Below are 18,751 nucleotides of genomic sequence, written 5' to 3' on the forward strand. Positions count from 1 at the left end.
GGCGGGGTGACTTGATGAACGGACCTAAAGAGTTGACTTGGTGAGAGTACTTGGCGGGGTGAACTGATGAACGGACTTAAAGAGTCGACTTGGGAGTACTTGGTGGGCCGACTTGATGAACGGACTTATAGAGTCGACTTGGTGAGAGTAGTTGTTCTGGTGACTTGATGAACGGACTTAAAGAGTCGGCTTGGTGGGGTGACTTGATGAAAGGACTTAAATAGTCGACTTGGTGGGGTGACTCGATGAACGAACTTAGAGGGTCGACTTTGCGGGGTGACCTGATGAACGGACCTAAAGAGTTGACTTGGTGAGAGTACTCGGTGGGGTGACCTGATGAACAGACTTAGAGAGTCGACTTGGTGAGAGTCCTTGGTGGGCTGACCTGGTTGGGTGTCTTCGTGAACTGACTTAAAGAGTCGACTTGGTGGGAGTACTTGGTGGGGTGACTTGATGAACGGACTTCAAGGGTCGACTTGGCGAGGTGACTTGATGAACGGTCCTAAAGAGTTGACTTGGTGTGGTGACTTGATGAAAAGACTTAAAGAGTCGAATTGGTGAGAGTACTTGGTGGGGTGACTTGATGAACGCACTTGAAGGGTCGACTTGGTGGGGTGACTTTATGAACGGACCTAAAGAGTTGACGTGGTGAGAGTGCTTGGTGGGGTGACTTGATGAACATAGTTAAAGAGTCGACTTGGTGAGAGTAGTTGGTCGGGTGACTTGATGAACGCACTCGAAGAATCGACTTGGTTAGAGTACTTGGTGGGGTGACTTGATGAACGGACTTAAAGATTCGACTTGGTGGGCCGACCTGGTAGGGTGACTTGATGAACGGACTTAGAGAGTCGACTTGGTGAGAGTACTTGGTGGGCCAACCTGGCCGGGTGACTTGATGAACAAACTTAAAGAGACGACTTGGTGAGAGTACCCGGTGGGCTGACCTGGTCACGTGACTTGATGAACGGACTTAAAGAGTCGACTTGGTGGGCCGACTTGGCCGGGTGACTTGATGAACGAACTTAAAGGGTCAACTTGGTGGGTCGAACTAGCGGGGTGACTTGGTGAGAGTACTTGGTGGGCTGACCTGGCAGGGTGACTTGATGAACGAACTTAGAGAGTCGACTTTGTGAGAGTACTTGGTGGGTCGAACTGGCGGGGTGACTTGATGAACGAACTTAAAGAGTCAACCTGGTGAGAGAACTTGGTGGGCCGAGCTGGCGGGGTGAATTGATGAACGAACCTAAAGAGTCGACTTTGTGAGAGTACTTGGTGGGCCGACCTGGCGGGGTGAGTTGATGACCGAACTTAAAGGGTCGACTTGGTGAGAGTACTTGGTGGGCCGACCTGGTGGGGCGACTTGATGAACGAACTTAAAGAGTCGACTTGGTGAGAGTACTCGGTGGGGTGACCTGATGAACAAACCTAAAGAGTCGACCTGGTGAGAGTACTTGGTGGGCCGACCTGGCGGGGTGACTTGGTGAGCAAACTTAAAGAGTCGACTTGGTGAGAGTAGTTGGTGGGCTGACCTGGCGGGGTGACTTGATGAACGAACTTAAAGAGTCGACCTGGTGGGCCGACTTGGCAGAGTGACTTCATGAACGAACTTAAAGAGTCCACTCGGTGGGCCGACCTGGCGGGGTGACTTGATGAACGAACTTAAAGAGTCGACTTGGTGAGAGTAATTTGTGGGCTGACCTGGCGGGGTGACTTGATGAATGAACTTAAAGAGTCGACTTGGTGGGGTGACTTGATGAACGCACTTGAAGGGTCGACTTGGTGGGGTGACTCTATGAACGGACCTAAAGAGTTGACTTGGTGGGGTGACTCGATGAAAGGACTTAAAGAGTCGACTTGGTGAGAGTACTTGGTGGCTCGACTTTATGAGCAGACTTAAAGAGTCCACTTGGTGAGAGTGGGCCTAACGGGGCGATGTGGTGAGTGGGCCTAACGGGGCGAGTTGGTGGGGCGACTTGGCAAGTGGTATTAGAGAGCCGACGTGGTGAGGCGACTCGGCGAGTTGGTTCGTTGAGATGACATGGTGAGCTGACTTGGCGAGTCGACTCGGCGAGCGAACTTAAAGAGTCGACTTGGCAACGTACTCGAGCCGACTTGGTGAGGCGACCCGGCGAGCGGGCTCAAAGAGTCAACATGGTGAGGCGACTCATTGAGTCAACATGGTGAGGCGACTCATGGTGAGGAGCTATCCTTGAGGCGACTTGGTGGGCCTACTTGATTAGTCGACTTGGTGAGCCGACCTGACGAGCTGACACGGTGAGCGGGCTTAAAGAGGGGACGACTTGGTGGGGTAACTCGGCAAGCCAACTTATCGAGGCGAGATGGTGAGTCGACTTGGTGAGCTGACTTGGTGAGCGCACTTAAAGAGTCAACTTCGTGAGGTGACTCGGCGAGTTAGCCCGCTGATGCGACTTGGGCGGGCCGACCTGGCGAACGAACTTAAAGAGGCGACTTGGGCGGGCTGACCTAGCGAGCGAACTTAAAGAGTTGACTTGGCAACGCACTTGAAAAATCAACTTGGTGAGCTGACATGGTGAGTGGGCTTAGAGAAGCAACTCGGGGGGGGCGACTTGATGAACGGACTTAAAGGGTCGACTTGGCGGGGTGACTTGATGAACGGACCTAAAGAGTTGACTTGGTGAGAGTACTTGGCGGGGTGAACTGATGAACGGACTTAAAGAGTCGACTTGGTGGGAGTACTTGGTGGGCCGACTTGATGAACGGACTTATAGAGTCGACTTGGTGAGAGTAGTTGTTCTGGTGACTTGATGAACGGACTTAAAGAGTCGGCTTGGCGGGGTGACTTGATGAAAGGACTTAAACAGTCGACTTGGTGGGGTGACTCGATGAACGAACTTAGAGGGTCAACTTTGCGGGGTGACCTGATGAACGGACCTAAAGAGTTGACTTGGTGAGAGTACTCGGTGGGGTGACCTGATGAACAGACTTAGAGAGTCGACTTGGTGAGAGTCCTTGGTGGGCCGACCTGGTTGGGCGACTTCGTGAACTGACTTAAAGAGTCGACTTGGTGGGAGTACTTGGTGGGGTGACTTGATGAATGGACTTCAAGGGTCGACTTGGCGAGGTGACTTGATGAACGGTCCTAAAGAGTTGACTTGGTGTGGTGACTTGATGAAAAGACTTAAAGAGTCGAATTGGTGAGAGTACTTGGTGGGGTGACTTGATGAACGCACTTGAAGGGTCGACTTGGTGGGGTGACTTTATGAACGGACCTAAAGAGTTGACGTGGTGAGAGTGCTTGGTGGGGTGACTTGATGAACATAGTTAAAGAGTCGACTTGGTGAGAGTAGTTGGTCGGGTGACTTGATGAACGCACTCGAAGAATCGACTTGGTTAGAGTACTTGGTGGGGTGACTTGATGAACGGACTTAAAGATTCGACTTGGTGGGCCGACCTGGCGGGGTGACTTGATGAACGGACTTAGAGAGTCGACTTGGTAAGAGTACTTGGTGGGCCGACCTGGCCGGGTGACTTGATGAACAAACTTAAAGAGACGACTTGGTGAGAGTACCCGGTGGGCTGACCTGGTCACGTGACTTGATGAACGGACTTAAAGAGTCGACTTGGTGGGCCGACTTGGCCGGGTGACTTGATGAACGAACTTAAAGGGTCGACTCGGTGGGTCGAACTAGCGGGGTGACTTGGTGAGAGTACTTGGTGGGCTGACCTGGCAGGGTGACTTGATGAACGAACTTAGAGAGTCGAATTTGTGAGAGTACTTGGTGGGTCGAACTGGCGGGGTGACTTGATGAACGAACTTAAAGAGTCGACCTGGTGAGAGAACTTGGTGGGCCGAGCTGGTGGGGTGAATTGATGAACAAACCTAAAGAGTCGACTTTGTGAGAGTACTTGGTGGGCCGACCTGGCGGGGTGAGTTGATGACCGAACTTAAAGGGTCGACTTGGTGAGAGTACTTGGTGGGCCGACCTGGCGGGGCGACTTGATGAACGAACTTAAAGAGTCGACTTGGTGAGAGTACTCGGTGGGGTGACCTGATGAACAAACCTAAAGAGTCGACCTGGTGAGAGTACTTGGTGGGCCGACCTGGCGGGGTGACTTGGTGAGCAAACTTAAAGAGTCGACTTGGTGAGAGTAGTTGGTGGGCTGACCTGGCGGGGTGACTTGATGAACGAACTTAAAGAGTCAACCTGGTGGGCCGACTTGGCAGAGTGACTTCATGAACGAACTTAAAGAGTCCACTCGGTGGGCCGACCTGGCGGGGTGACTTGATGAACGAACTTAAAGAGTCGACTTGGTGAGAGTAATTTGTGGGTTGACCTGGCGGGGTGACTTGATGAATGAACTTAAAGAGTCGACTTGGTGGGGTGACTTGATGAACGCACTTGAAGGGTCGACTTGGTGGGGTGACTCTATGAACGGACCTAAAGAGTTGACTTGGTGGGGTGACTCAATGAAAGGACTTAAAGAGTCGACTTGGTGAGAGTACTTGGTGGCTCGACTTTATGAGCAGACTTAAAGAGTCCACTTGGTGAGAGTGGGCCTAACGGGGCGATGTGGTGAGTGGGCCTAACGGGGCGAGTTGGTGGGGCGACTTGGTGAGTGGTATTAGAGAGCCGACGTGGTGAGGCAACTCGGCGAGTTGGTTCGTTGAGATGACATGGTGAGCTGACTTGGCGAGTCGACCCGGCGAGCGAACTTAAAGAGTCGACTTGGCAACGTACTCGAGCCGACTTGGTGAGGCGACCCGACGAGCGGGCTCAAAGAGTCAACATGGTGAGGCGACTCATTGAGTCAACATGGTGAGGCGACTCATGGTGAGGAGCTATCCTTGAGGCGACTTGGTGGGCCTACTTGATTAGTCGACTTGGTGAGCCGACCTGACGAGCTGACACGGTGAGCGGGCTTAAAGAGGGGACGACTTGGTGGGGTAACTCGGCAAGCCAACTTATCGAGGCGAGATGGTGAGTCGACTTGGTGAGCTGACTTGGTGAGCGCACTTAAAGAGTCAACTTCGTGAGGTGACTCGGCGAGTTAGCCCGCTGATGCGACTTGGGCGGGCCGACCTAGCGAACGAACTTAAAGAGGCGACTTGGGCGGGCTGACTTGGCGAGCGAACTTAAAGAGTTGACTTGGCAACGCACTTGAACAATCGACTTGGTGAGCTGACATGGTGAGTGGGCTTAGAGAATCAACTCGGGGGGGGCGACTTGATGAACGGACTTAAAGGGTCGACTTGGCGGGGTGACTTGATGAACGAACCTAAAGAGTTGACTTGGTGAGAGTACTTGGCGGGGTGAACTGATGAACGGACTTAAAGAGTCGACTTGGTGGGAGTACTTGGTGGGCCGACTTGATGAACGGACTTATAGAGTCGACTTGGTGAGAGTAGTTGTTCTGGTGACTTGATGAATGGACTTAAAGAGTCGGCTTGGCAGGGTGACTTGATGAAAGGACTTAAACAGTCGACTTGGTGGGGTGACTCGATGAACGAACTTAGAGGGTCGACTTTGCGGGGTGACCTGATGAACGGACCTAAAGAGTTGACTTGGTGAGAGTACTCGGTGGGGTGACCTGATGAACAGACTTAGAGAGTCGACTTGGTGAGAGTCCTTGGTGGGCCGACCTGGTTGGGTGACTTCGTGAACTGACTTAAAGAGTCGACTTGGTGGGAGTACTTGGTGGGGTGACTTGATGAACGAACTTCAAGGGTCGACTTGGCGAGGTGACTTGATGAACGGTCCTAAAGAGTTGACTTGGTGTGGTGACCTGATGAAAAGACTTAAAGAGTCAAATTGGTGAGAGTACTTGGTGGGGTGACTTGATGAACGCACTTGAAGGGTCGACTTGGTGGGGTGACTTTATGAACGGACCTAAAGAGTTGACGTGGTGAGAGTGCTTGGTGGGGTGACTTGATGAACATAGTTAAAGAGTCGACTTGGTGAGAGTAGTTGGTCGGGTGACTTGATGAACGCACTCGAAGAATCGACTTGGTTAGAGTACTTGGTGGGGTGACTTGATGAACGGACTTAAAGATTCGACTTGGTGGGCCGACCTGGCGGGGTGACTTGATGAACGGACTTAGAGAGTCGACTTGGTGAGAGTACTTGGTGGGCCGACCTGGCCGGGTGACTTGATGAACAAACTTAAAGAGACGACTTGGTGAGAGTACCCGGTGGGCTGACCTGGTCACGTGACTTGATGAACGGACTTAAAGAGTCGACTTGGTGGGCCGACTTGGCCGGGTGACTTGATGAACGAACTTAAAGGGTCGACTCGGTGGGTCGAACTAGCGGGGTGACTTGGTGAGAGTACTTGGTGGGCTGACCTGGCAGGGTGACTTGATGAACGAACTTAGAGAGTCGACTTTGTGAGAGTACTTGGTGGGTCGAACTGGCGGGGTGACTTGATGAACGAACTTAAAGAGTCGACCTGGTGAGAGAACTTGGTGGGCCGAGCTGGTGGGGTGAATTGATGAACAAACCTAAAGAGTCGACTTTGTGAGAGTACTTGGTGGGCCGACCTGGCGGGGTGAGTTGATGACCGAACTTAAAGGGTCGACTTGGTGAGAGTACTTGGTGGGCCGACCTGGCGGGGCGACTTGATGAACGAACTTAAAGAGTCGACTTGGTGAGAGTACTCGGTGGGGTGACCTGATGAACAAACCTAAAGAGTCAACCTGGTGAGAGTACTTGGTGGGCCGACCTGGCGGGGTGACTTGGTGAGCAAACTTAAAGAGTCGACTTGGTGAGAGTAGTTGGTGGGCTGACCTGGCGGGGTGACTTGATGAACGAACTTAAAGAGTCGACCTGGTGGGCCGACTTGGCAGAGTGACTTCATGAACGAACTTAAAGAGTCCACTCGGTGGGCCGACCTGGCGAGGTGACTTGATGAACGAACTTAAAGAGTCGACTTGGTGAGAGTAATTTGTGGGTTGACCTGGCGGGGTGACTTGATGAATGAACTTAAAGAGTCGACTTGGTGGGGTGACTTGATGAACGCACTTGAAGGGTCGACTTGGTGGGGTGACTCTATGAACGGACCTAAAGAGTTGACTTGGTGGGGTGACTCGATGAAAGGACTTAAAGAGTCGACTTGGTGAGAGTACTTGGTGGCTCGACTTTATGAGCAGACTTAAAGAGTCCACTTGGTGAGAGTGGGCCTAACGGGGCGATGTGGTGAGTGGGCCTAACGGGGCGAGTTGGTGGGGCGACTTGGCGAGTGGTATTAGAGAGCCGACGTGGTGAGGCAACTCGGCGAGTTGGTTCGTTGAGATGACATGGTGAGCTGACTTGGCGAGTCGACCCGGCGAGCGAACTTAAAGAGTCGACTTGGCAACGTACTCGAGCCGACTTGGTGAGGCGACCCGGCGAGCGGGCTCAAAGAGTCAACATGGTGAGGCGACTCATTGAGTCAACATGGTGAGGCGACTCATGGTGAGGAGCTATCCTTGAGGCGACTTGGTGGGCCTACTTGATTAGTCGACTTGGTGAGCCGACCTGACGAGCTGACACGGTGAGCGGGCTTAAAGAGGGGACGACTTGGTGGGGTAACTCGTCAAGCCAACTTATCGAGGCAAGATGGTGAGTCGACTTGGTGAGCTGACTTGGTGAGCGCACTCAAAGAGTCAACTTCGTGAGGTGACTCGGCGAGTTAGCCCGCTGATGCGACTTGGGCGGGCCGACCTGGCGAACGAACTTAAAGAGGCGACTTGGGCGGGCTGACCTGGCGAGCGAACTTAAAGAGTTGACTTGGCAACGCACTTGAACAATCGACTTGGTGAGCTGACATGGTGAGTGGGCTTAGAGAAGCAACTCGGGGGGGGCGACTTGATGAACGGACTTAAAGGGTCGACTTGGCGGGGTGACTTGATGAACGGACCTAAAGAGTTGACTTGGTGAGAGTACTTGGCGGGGTGAACTGATGAACGGACTTAAAGAGTCGACTTGGTGGGAGTACTTGGTGGGCCGACTTGATGAACAGACTTATAGAGTCGACTTGGTGAGAGTAGTTGTTCTGGTGACTTGATGAACGGACTTAAAGAGTCGGCTTGGCGGGGTGACTTGATGAAAGGACTTAAACAGTCGACTTGGTGGGCTAACTCGATGAACGAACTTAGAGGGTCGACTTTGCGGGGTGACCTGATGAACGGACCTAAAGAGTTGACATGGTGAGAGTACTCGGTGGGGTGACCTGATGAACAGACTTAGAGAGTCGACTTGGTGAGAGTCCTTGGTGGGCCGACCTGGTTGGGTGACTTCGTGAACTGACTTAAAGAGTCGACTTGGTGGGAGTACTTGGTGGGGTGACTTGATGAACGGACTTCAAGGGTTGACTTGGCGAGGTGACTTGATGAACGGTCCTAAAGAGTTGACTTGGTGTGGTGACTTGATGAAAAGACTTAAAGAGTCGAATTGGTGAGAGTACTTGGTGGGGTGACTTGATGAACGCACTTGAAGGGTCGACTTGGTGGGGTGACTTTATGAACGGACCTAAAGAGTTGACGTGGTGAGAGTGCTTGGTGGGGTGACTTGATCAACATAGTTAAAGAGTCGACTTGGTGAGAGTAGTTGGTCGGGTGACTTGATGAACGCACTCGAAGAATCGACTTGGTTAGAGTACTTGGTGGGGTGACTTGATGAACAGACTTAAAGATTCGACTTGGTGGGCCGACCTGGCGGGGTGACTTGATGAACGGACTTAGAGAGTCGACTTGGTGAGAGTACTTGGTGGGCCGACCTGGCCGGGTGACTTGATGAACAAACTTAAAGAGATGACTTGGTGAGAGTACCCGGTGGGCTGACCTGGTCACGTGACTTGATGAACGGACTTAAAGAGTCGACTTGGTGGGCCGACTTGGCCGGGTGACTTGATGAACGAACTTAAAGGGTCGACTTGGTGGGTCGAACTAGCGGGGTGACTTGGTGAGAGTACTTGGTGGGCTGACCTGGCAGGATGACTTGATGAACGAACTTAGAGAGTCGACTTTGTGAGAGTACTTGGTGGGTCGAACTGGCGGGGTGACTTGATGAATGAACTTAAAAAGTCAACCTGGTGAGAGAACTTGGTGGGCCGAGCTGGCGGGGTGAATTGATGAACGAACCTAAAGAGTCGACTTTGTGAGAGTACTTGGTGGGCCGACCTGGCGGGGTGAGTTGATGACCGAACTTAAAGGGTCGACTTGGTGAGAGTACTTGGTGGGCCGACCTGGCGGGGTGACTTGATGAACGAACTTAAAGAGTCGACTTGGTGAGAGTACTCGGTGGGGTGACCTGATGAACAAACCTAAAGAGTCGACCTGGTGAGAGTACTTGGTGGGCCGACCTGGCGGGGTGACTTGGTGAGCAAACTTAAAGAGTCGACTTGGTGAGAGTAGTTGGTGGGCTGACCTGGCGGGGTGACTTGATGAACGAACTTAAAGAGTCGACCTGGTGGGCCGACTTGGCAGAGTGACTTCATGAACGAACTTAAAGAGTCCACTCGGTGGGCCAACCTGGCGGGGTGACTTGATGAACGAACTTAAAGAGTCGACTTGGTGAGAGTAATTTGTGGGCTGACCTGGCGGGGTGACTTGATGAATGAACTTAAAGAGTCGACTTGGTGGGGTGACTTGATGAACGCACTTGAAGGGTCGACTTGGTGGGGTGACTCTATGAACGGACCTAAAGAGTTGACTTGGTGGGGTGACTCGATGAAAGGACTTAAAGAGTCGACTTGGTGAGAGTACTTGGTGGCTCGACTTTATGAGCAGACTTAAAGAGTCCACTTGGTGAGAGTGGGCCTAACGGGGCGAGTTGGTGGGGCGACTTGGCGAGTGGTATTAGAGAGCCGACGTGGTGAGGCGACTCGGCGAGTTGGTTCGTTGAGATGACATGGTGAGCTGACTTGGCGAGTCGACCCGGCGAGCGAACTTAAAGAGTCGACTTGGCAACGTACTCGAGCCGACTTGGTGAGGCGACCCGGTGAGCGGGCTCAAAGAGTCAACATGGTGAGGCGACTCATTGAGTCAACATGGTGAGGCGACTCATGGTGAGGAGCTATCCTTGAGGCGACTTGGTGGGCCTACTTGATTAGTCGACTTGGTGAGCCGACCTGACGAGCTGACACGGTGAGCGGGCTTAAAGAGGGGACGACTTGGTGGGGTAACTCGGCAAGCCAACTTATCGAGGCGAGATGGTGAGTCGACTTGGTGAGCTGACTTGGTGAGCGCACTTAAAGATTCAACTTCGTGAGGTGACTCGGCGAGTTAGCCCGCTGATGCGACTTGGGCGGGCCGACCTGGCGAACGAACTTAAAGAGGCGACTTGGGCGGGCTGACCTGGCGAGCGAACTTAAAGACTTGACTTGGCAACGCACTTGAACAATCGACTTGGTGAGCTGACATGGTGAGTGGGCTTAGAGAAGCAACTCGGGGGGGGCGACTTGATGAACGGACTTAAAGGGTCGACTTGGCGAGGTGACTTGATGAACGGACCTAAAGAGTTGACTTGGTGAGAGTACTTGGCGGGGTGAACTGATGAACGGACTTAAAGAGTCGACTTGGTGGGCCGACTTGATGAACGGACTTATAGAGTCGACTTGGTGAGAGTAGTTGTTCTGGTGACTTGATGAACGGACTTAAAGAGTCGGCTTGGCGGGGTGACTTGATGAAAGGACTTAAACAGTCGACTTGGTCGGGTGACTCGATGAACGAACTTAGAGGGTCGACTTTGCGGGGTGACCTGATGAACGGACCTAAAGAGTTGACTTGGTGAGAGTACTCGGTGGGGTGACCTGATGAACAGACTTAGAGAGTCGACTTGGTGAGAGTCCTTGGTGGGCCGACCTGGTTGGGTGACTTCGTGAACTGACTTAAAGAGTCGACTTGGTGGGAGTACTTGGTGGGGTGACTTGATGAACGGACTTCAAGGGTCGACTTGGCGAGGTGACTTGATGAACGGTCCTAAAGAGTTGACTTGGTGTGGTGACTTGATGAAAAGACTTAAAGAGTCGAATTGGTGAGAGTACTTGGTGGGGTGACTTGATGAACGCACTTGAAGGGTCGACTTGGTGGGGTGACTTTATGAACGGACCTAAAGAGTTGACGTGGTGAGAGTGCTTGGTGGGGTGACTTGATGAACATAGTTAAAGAGTCGACTTGGTGAGAGTAGTTGGTCGGGTGACTTGATGAACGCACTCGAAGAATCGACTTGGTTAGAGTACTTGGTGGGGTGACTTGATGAACGGACTTAAAGATTCGACTTGGTGGGCCGACCTGGCGGGGTGACTTGATGAACGGACTTAGAGAGTCGACTTGGTGAGAGTACTTGGTGGGCTGACCTGGCCGGGTGACTTGATGAACAAACTTAAAGAGACGACTTGGTGAGAGTACCCGGTGGGCTGACCTGGTCACGTGACTTGATGAACGGACTTAAAGAGTCGACTTGGTGGGCCGACTTGGCCGGGTGACTTGATGAATGAACTTAAAGGGTCGACTTGGTGGGTCGAACTAGCGGGGTGACTTGGTGAGAGTACTTGGTGGGCTGACCTGGCAGGGTGACTTGATGAACGAACTTAGAGAGTCGACTTTGTGAGAGTACTTGGTGGGTCGAACTGGCGGGGTGACTTGATGAACGAACTTAAAGAGTCGACCTGGTGAGAGAACTTGGTGGGCCAAGCTAGCGGGGTGAATTGATGAACGAACCTAAAGAGTCAACTTTGTGAGAGTACTTGGTGGGCCGACCTGGCGGGGTGAGTTGATGACCGAACTTAAAGGGTCGACTTGGTGAGAGTACTTGGTGGGCCGACCTGGCGGGGCGTCTTGATGAACGAACTTAAAGAGTCGACTTGGTGAGAGTACTCGGTGGGGTGACCTGATGAACAAACCTAAAGAGTCGACCTGGTGAGAGTACTTGGTGGGCCGACCTGGCGGGGTGACTTGGTGAGCAAACTTAAAGAGTCGACTTGGTGAGAGTAGTTGGTGGGCTAACCTGGCGGGGTGACTTGATGAACGAACTTAAAGAGTCGACCTGGTGGGCCGACTTGGCAGAGTGACTTCATGAACGAACTTAAAGAGTCCACTCGGTGGGCCGACCTGGCGGGGTGACTTGATGAACGAACTTAAAGAGTTGACTTGGTGAGAGTAATTTGTGGGCTGACCTGGCGGGGTGACTTGATGAATGAACTTAAAGAGTCGACTTGGTGGGGTGACTTGATGAACGCACTTGAAGGGTCGACTTGGTGGGGTGACTCTATGAACGGACCTAAAGAGTTGACTTGGTGGGGTGACTCGATGAAAGGACTTAAAGAGTCGACTTGGTGAGAGTACTTGGTGGCTCGACTTTATGAGCAAACTTAAAGAGTCCACTTGGTGAGAGTGGGCCTAACGGGGCGAGTTGGTGGGGCGACTTGGCGAGTGGTATTAGAGAGCCGACGTGGTGAGGCGACTCGGTGAGTTGGTTCGTTGAGATGACATGGTGAGCTGACTTGGCGAGTCGACCCGGCGAGCGAACTTAAAGAGTCGACTTGGCAACGTACTCGAGCCGACTTGGTGAGGCGACCCGGCGAGCGGGCTCAAAGAGTCAACATGGTGAGGCGACTCATTGAGTCAACATGGTGAGGTGACTCATGGTGAGGAGCTATCCTTGAGGCGACTTGGTGGGCCTACTTGATTAGTCGACTTGGTGAGCCGACCTGACGAGCTGACACGGTGAGCGGGCTTAAAGAGGGGACGACTTGGTGGGGTAACTCGGCAAGCCAACTTATCGAGGCGAGATGGTGAGTCGACTTGGTGAGCTGACTTGGTGAGCGCACTTAAAGAGTCAACTTCGTGAGGTGACTCGGCGAGTTAGCCCGCTGATGCGACTTGGGCGGGCCGACCTGGCGAATGAACTTAAAGAGGCGATTTGGGCGGGCTGACCTGGCGAGTGAACTTAAAGAGTTGACTTGGCAACGCACTTGAACAATCGACTTGGTGAGCTGACATGGTGAGTGGGCTTAGAGAAGCAACTCGGGGGGGGCGACTTAATGAACGGACTTAAAGGGTCGACTTGGCGGGGTGACTTGATGAACGGACCTAAAGAGTTGACTTGGTGAGAGTACTTGGCGGGGTGAACTGATGAATGGACTTAAAGAGTCGACTTGGTGGGAGTACTTGGTGGGCCGACTTGATGAAAGGACTTATAGAGTCGACTTGGTGAGAGTAGTTGTTCTGGTGACTTGATGAACGGACTTAAAGAGTCGGCTTGGCGGGGTGACTTGATGAAAGGACTTAAACAGTCGACTTGGTGGGGTGACTCGATGAACGAACTTAGAGGGTCGACTTTGCGGGGTGACCTGATGAACAGACCTAAAGAGTTGACTTGGTGAGAGTACTCGGTGGGGTGACCTGATGAACAGACTTAGAGAGTCGACTTGGTGAGAGTCCTTGGTGGGCCGACCTGGTTGGGTGACTTCGTGAACTGACTTAAAGAGTTGACTTGGTGGGAGTACTTGGTGGGGTGACTTGATGAATGGACTTCAAGGGTCGACTTGGCGAGGTGACTTGATGAACGGTCCTAAAGAGTTGACTTGGTGTGGTGACTTGATGAAAAGACTTAAAGAGTCGAATTGGTGAGAGTACTTGGTGGGGTGACTTGATGAACGCACTTGAAGGGTAGACTTGGTGGGGTGACTTTATGAACGGACCTAAAGAGTTGACATGGTGAGAGTGCTTGGTGGGGTGACTTGATGAACATAGTTAAAGAGTCGACTTGGTGAGAGTAGTTGGTCGGGTGACTTGATGAACGCACTCGAAGAATCGACTTGGTTAGAGTACTTGGTGGGGTGACTTGATGAACGGACTTAAAGATTCGACTTGGTGGGCCGACCTGGCGGGGTGACTTGATGAACGGACTTAGAGAGTCGACTTGGTGAGAGTACTTGGTGGGCCGACCTGGCCGGGTGACTTGATGAACAAACTTAAAGAGATGACTTGGTGAGAGTACCCGGTGGGCTGACCTGGTCACGTGACTTGATGAACGGACTTAAAGAGTCGACTTGGTGGGCCGACTTGGCCGGGTGACTTGATGAACGAACTTAAAGGGTCAACTTGGTGGGTCAAACTAGCGAGGTGACTTGGTGAGAGTACTTGGTGGGCTGACCTGGCAGGGTGACTTGATGAACGAACTTAGAGAGTCGACTTTGTGAGAGTACTTGGTGGGTCGAACTGGCGGGGTGACTTGATGAACGAACTTAAAGAGTCGACCTGGTGAGAGAACTTGGTGGGCCAAGCTGGCGGGGTGAATTGATGAACGAACCTAAAGAGTCAACTTTGTGAGAGTACTTGGTGGGCCGACCTGGCGGGGTGAGTTGATGACCGAACTTAAAGGGTCGACTTGGTGAGAGTACTTGGTGGGCCGACCTGGCGGGGCGACTTGATGAACGAACTTAAAGAGTCGACTTGGTGAGAGTACTCGGTGGGGTGACCTGATGAACAAACCTAAAGAGTCGACCTGGTGAGAGTACTTGGTGGGACGACCTGGCGGGGTGACTTGGTGAGCAAACTTAAAGAGTCGACTTGGTGAGAGTAGTTGGTGGGCTGACCTGGCGGGGTGACTTGATGAACGAACTTAAAGAGTCGACCTGGTGGGCCGACTTGGCAGAGTGACTTCATGAACGAACTTAAAGAGTCCACTCGGTGGGCCGACCTGGCGGGGTGACTTGATGAACGAACTTAAAGAGTCGACTTGGTGAGAGTAATTTGTGGGCTGACCTGGCGGGGTGACTTGATGAATGAACTTAAAGAGTCGACTTGGTGGGGTGACTTGATGAACGCACTTGAAGGGTCGACTTGGTGGGGTGACTCTATGAACGGACCTAAAGAGTTGACTTGGTGGGGTGACTCGATGAAAGGACTTAAAGAGTCGACTTGGTGAGAGTACTTGGTGGCTCGACTTTATGAGCAGACTTAAAGAGTCCACTTGGTGAGAGTGGGCCTAACGGGGCGATGTGGTGAGTGGGCCTAACGGGGCCAGTTGGTGGGGCGACTTGGCGAGTGGTATTAGAGAGCCGATGTGGTGAGGCGACTCGGCGAGTTGGTTCGTTGAGATGACATGGTGAGCTGACTTGGCGAGTCGACCCGGCGAGCGAACTTAAAGAGTCGACTTGGCAACGTACTCGAGCCGACTTGGTGAGGCGACCCGGCGAGCGAGCTCAAAGAGTCAACATGGTGAGGCGACTCATTGAGTCAACATGGTGAGGCGACTCATGGTGAGGAGCTATCCTTGAGGCGACTTGGTGGGCCTACTTGATTAGTCGACTTGGTGAGCCGACCTGACGAGCTGACACGGTGAGCGGGCTTAAAGAGGGGACGACTTGGTGGGGTAACTCGGCAAGCCAACTTATCGAGGCGAGATGGTGAGTCGACTTGGTGAGCTGACTTGGTGAGCGCACTTAAAGAGTCAACTTCGTGAGGTGACTCGGCGAGTTAGCCCGCTGATGCGACTTGGGCGGGCCGACCTGGCGAACGAACTTAAAGAGGTGACTTGGGCGAGCTGACCTGGCGAGCGAACTTAAAGACTTGACTTGGCAACGCACTTGAACAATCAACTTGGTGAGCTGACATGGTGAGTGGGCTTAGAGAAGCAACTCGGGGGGGGCGACTTGATGAACGGACTTAAAGGGTCGACTTGGCGGGGTGACTTGATGAACGGACCTAAAGAGTTGACTTGGTGAGAGTACTTGGCGGGGTGAACTAATGAACGGACTTAAAGAGTCGACTTGGTGGGCCGACTTGATGAACGGACTTATAGAGTCGACTTGGTGAGAGTAGTTGTTCTGGTGACTTGATGAACGGACTTAAAGAGTCGGCTTGGCGGGGTGACTTGATGAAAGGACTTAAACAGTCGACTTGGTCGGGTGACTCGATGAACGAACTTAGAGGGTCGACTTTGCGGGGTGACCTGATGAACGGACCTAAAGAGTTGACTTGGTGAGAGTACTCGGTGGGGTGACCTGATGAACAGACTTAGAGAGTCGACTTGGTGAGAGTCCTTGGTGGGCCGACCTGGTTGGGTGACTTCGTGAACTGACTTAAAGAGTCGACTTGGTGGGAGTACTTGGTGGGGTGACTTGATGAACGGACTTCAAGGGTCGACTTGGCGAGGTGACTTGATGAACGGTCCTAAAGAGTTGACTTGGTGTGGTGACTTGATGAAAAGACTTAAAGAGTCGAATTGGTGAGAGTACTTGGTTGGGTGACTTGATGAACGCACTTGAAGGGTCGACTTGGTGGGGTGACTTTATGAACGGACCTAAAGAGTTGACGTGGTGAGAGTGCTTGGTGGGGTGACTTGATGAACATAGTTAAAGAGTCGACTTGGTGAGAGTAGTTGGTCGGGTGACTTGATGAACGCACTCGAAGAATCGACTTGGTTAGAGTACTTGGTGGGGTGACTTGATGAACGAACCTAAAGATTCGACTTGGTGGGCCGACCTGGCGGGGTGACTTGATGAACGGACTTAGAGAGTCGACTTGGTGAGAGTACTTGGTGGGCCGACCTGGCCGGGTGACTTGATGAACAAACTTAAAGAGACGACTTGGTGAGAGTACCCGGTGGGCTGACCTGGTCACGTGACTTGATGAACGGACTTAAAGAGTCGACTTGGTGGGCCGACTTGGCCGGGTGACTTGATGAATGAACTTAAAGGGTCGACTTGGTGGGTCGAACTAGCGGGGTGACTTGGTGAGAGTACTTGGTGGGCTGACCTGGCAGGGTGACTTGATGAACGAACTTAGAGAGTCAACTTTGTGAGAGTACTTGGTGGGTCGAACTGGCGGGGTGACTTGATGAATGAACTTAAAGAGTCGACCTGGTGAGAGAACTTGGTGGGCCGAGCTGGCGGGGTGAATTGATGAACGAACCTAAAGAGTCGACTTTGTGAGAGTACTTGGTGGGCCGACCTGGCGGGGTGACTTGGTGAGCAAACTTAAAGAGTCGACTTGGTGAGAGTAGTTGGTGGGCTGACCTGGCGGGGTGACTTGATGAACGAACTTAAAGAGTCGACCTGGTGGGCCGACTTGGCAGAGTGACTTCATGAATGAACTTAAAGAGTCCACTCGGTGGGCCGACCTGGCGGGGTGACTTGATGAACGAACTTAAAGAGTCGACTTGGTGAGAGTAATTTGTGGGCTGACCTGGCGGGGTGACTTGATGAATGAACTTAAAGAGTCGACTTGGTGGGGTGACTTGATGAACGCACTTGAAGGGTCGACTTGGTGGGGTGACTCTATGAACGGACCTAAAGAGTTGCCTTGGTGGGGTGACTCGATGAAAGGACTTAAAGAGTCAACTTGGTGAGAGTACTTGGTGGCTCGACTTTATGAGCAGACTTAAAGAGTCCACTTGGTGAGAGTGGGCCTAACGGGGCGATGTGGTGAGTGGGCCTAACGGGGCGAGTTGGTGGGGCGACTTGGCGAGTGGTATTAGAGAGCCGACGTGGTGAGGCGACTCGGCGAGTTGGTTCGTTGAGATGACATGGTGAGCTGACTTGGCGAGTCGACCCGGCGAGCGAACTTAAAGAGTCGACTTGGCAACGTACTCGAGCCGACTTGGTGAGGCGACCCGGCGAGCGGGCTCAAAGAGTCAACATGGTGAGGCGACTCATTGAGTCAACATGGTGAGGCGACTCATGGTGAGGAGCTATCCTTGAGGCGACTTGGTGGGCCTACTTGATTAGTCGACTTGGTGAGCCGACCTGACGAGCTGACACGGTGAGCGGGCTTAAAGAGGCGACGACTTGGTGGGGTAACTCGGCAAGCCAACTTATCTAGGCGAGATGGTGAGTCGACTTGGTGAGCTGACTTGGTGAGCGCACTTAAAGAGTCAACTTCGTGAGGTGACTCGGCGAGTTAGCCCGCTGATGCGACTTGGGCGGGCCGACCTGGCGAACGAACTTAAAGAGGCGACTTGGGCGGGCTGACCTGGCGAGCGAACTTAAAGAGTTGACTTGGCAACGCACTTGAACAATCGACTTGGTGAGCTGACATGGTGAGTGGGCTTAGAGAAGCAACTCGGCGGGGCGACTTGGCGAGCACACCTGCTGGGGCAAGGTGGTAAAATGACTAGGTGATTCGACTTGGTGAGCTGACTTGGTGAGCGAACTTAAGGGGTTGACTTGGTGAGGCAACCTGAATAGTCGACTCGGTGAGGTGACTTGGGGAGCCGACATGGTGAGCGGTCTTAAAGAAGAGGCGACCTGGTGGGGCAACCTGGTGAGGCGAGACGGTAAGTCATCTTGGTGAGCCGGCTTGACGAGCTGTGAGTGGACTTAAAGAGTCAATTCTTGATTTGGCAAAGACCACATGGTTAGATGACTTGGTGAGCCGACCTGGCTAGCAAAATTTTCAAGCAAACTTATAGAATCGACTTGCTGTCCCCAGCCAGGATCGCACGCCTGGGTCGACCCAACTTGGGTCACCCGACTAGGTCAACCCATCTCCGTCGCCCCAGCCTCGGGCGACCCGACTGGGTCGCCAGAGTGGGTCGATGAGGGGAAAAAAAAAAAAAAACAAAAAAAATCATGAGAGGCCCTGTACAGCGAAAAGCGCTAAATTTTGCGCATTACAAAAAAAAAAAAAAAAAACAAGTTACCCGCTTTTGGATCACGCACAAGTTTCAGTTCACGTATTGCCGAGCCGACTTGAGGCGTTACGCCTAGCTAGCCGGATTCGAGGTAGGGTAGCCGAAACGATTCGATTTGAGAATTTTCTTTATAAAAAGAGATCATGATAGGC

Source organism: Cupressus sempervirens, chromosome 2, assembly GCF_028749045.1.
Source record: "Cupressus sempervirens isolate cs-2001-9-10 chromosome 2, ASM2874904v1, whole genome shotgun sequence".
NCBI lineage: Eukaryota > Viridiplantae > Streptophyta > Pinopsida > Cupressales > Cupressaceae > Cupressus > Cupressus sempervirens.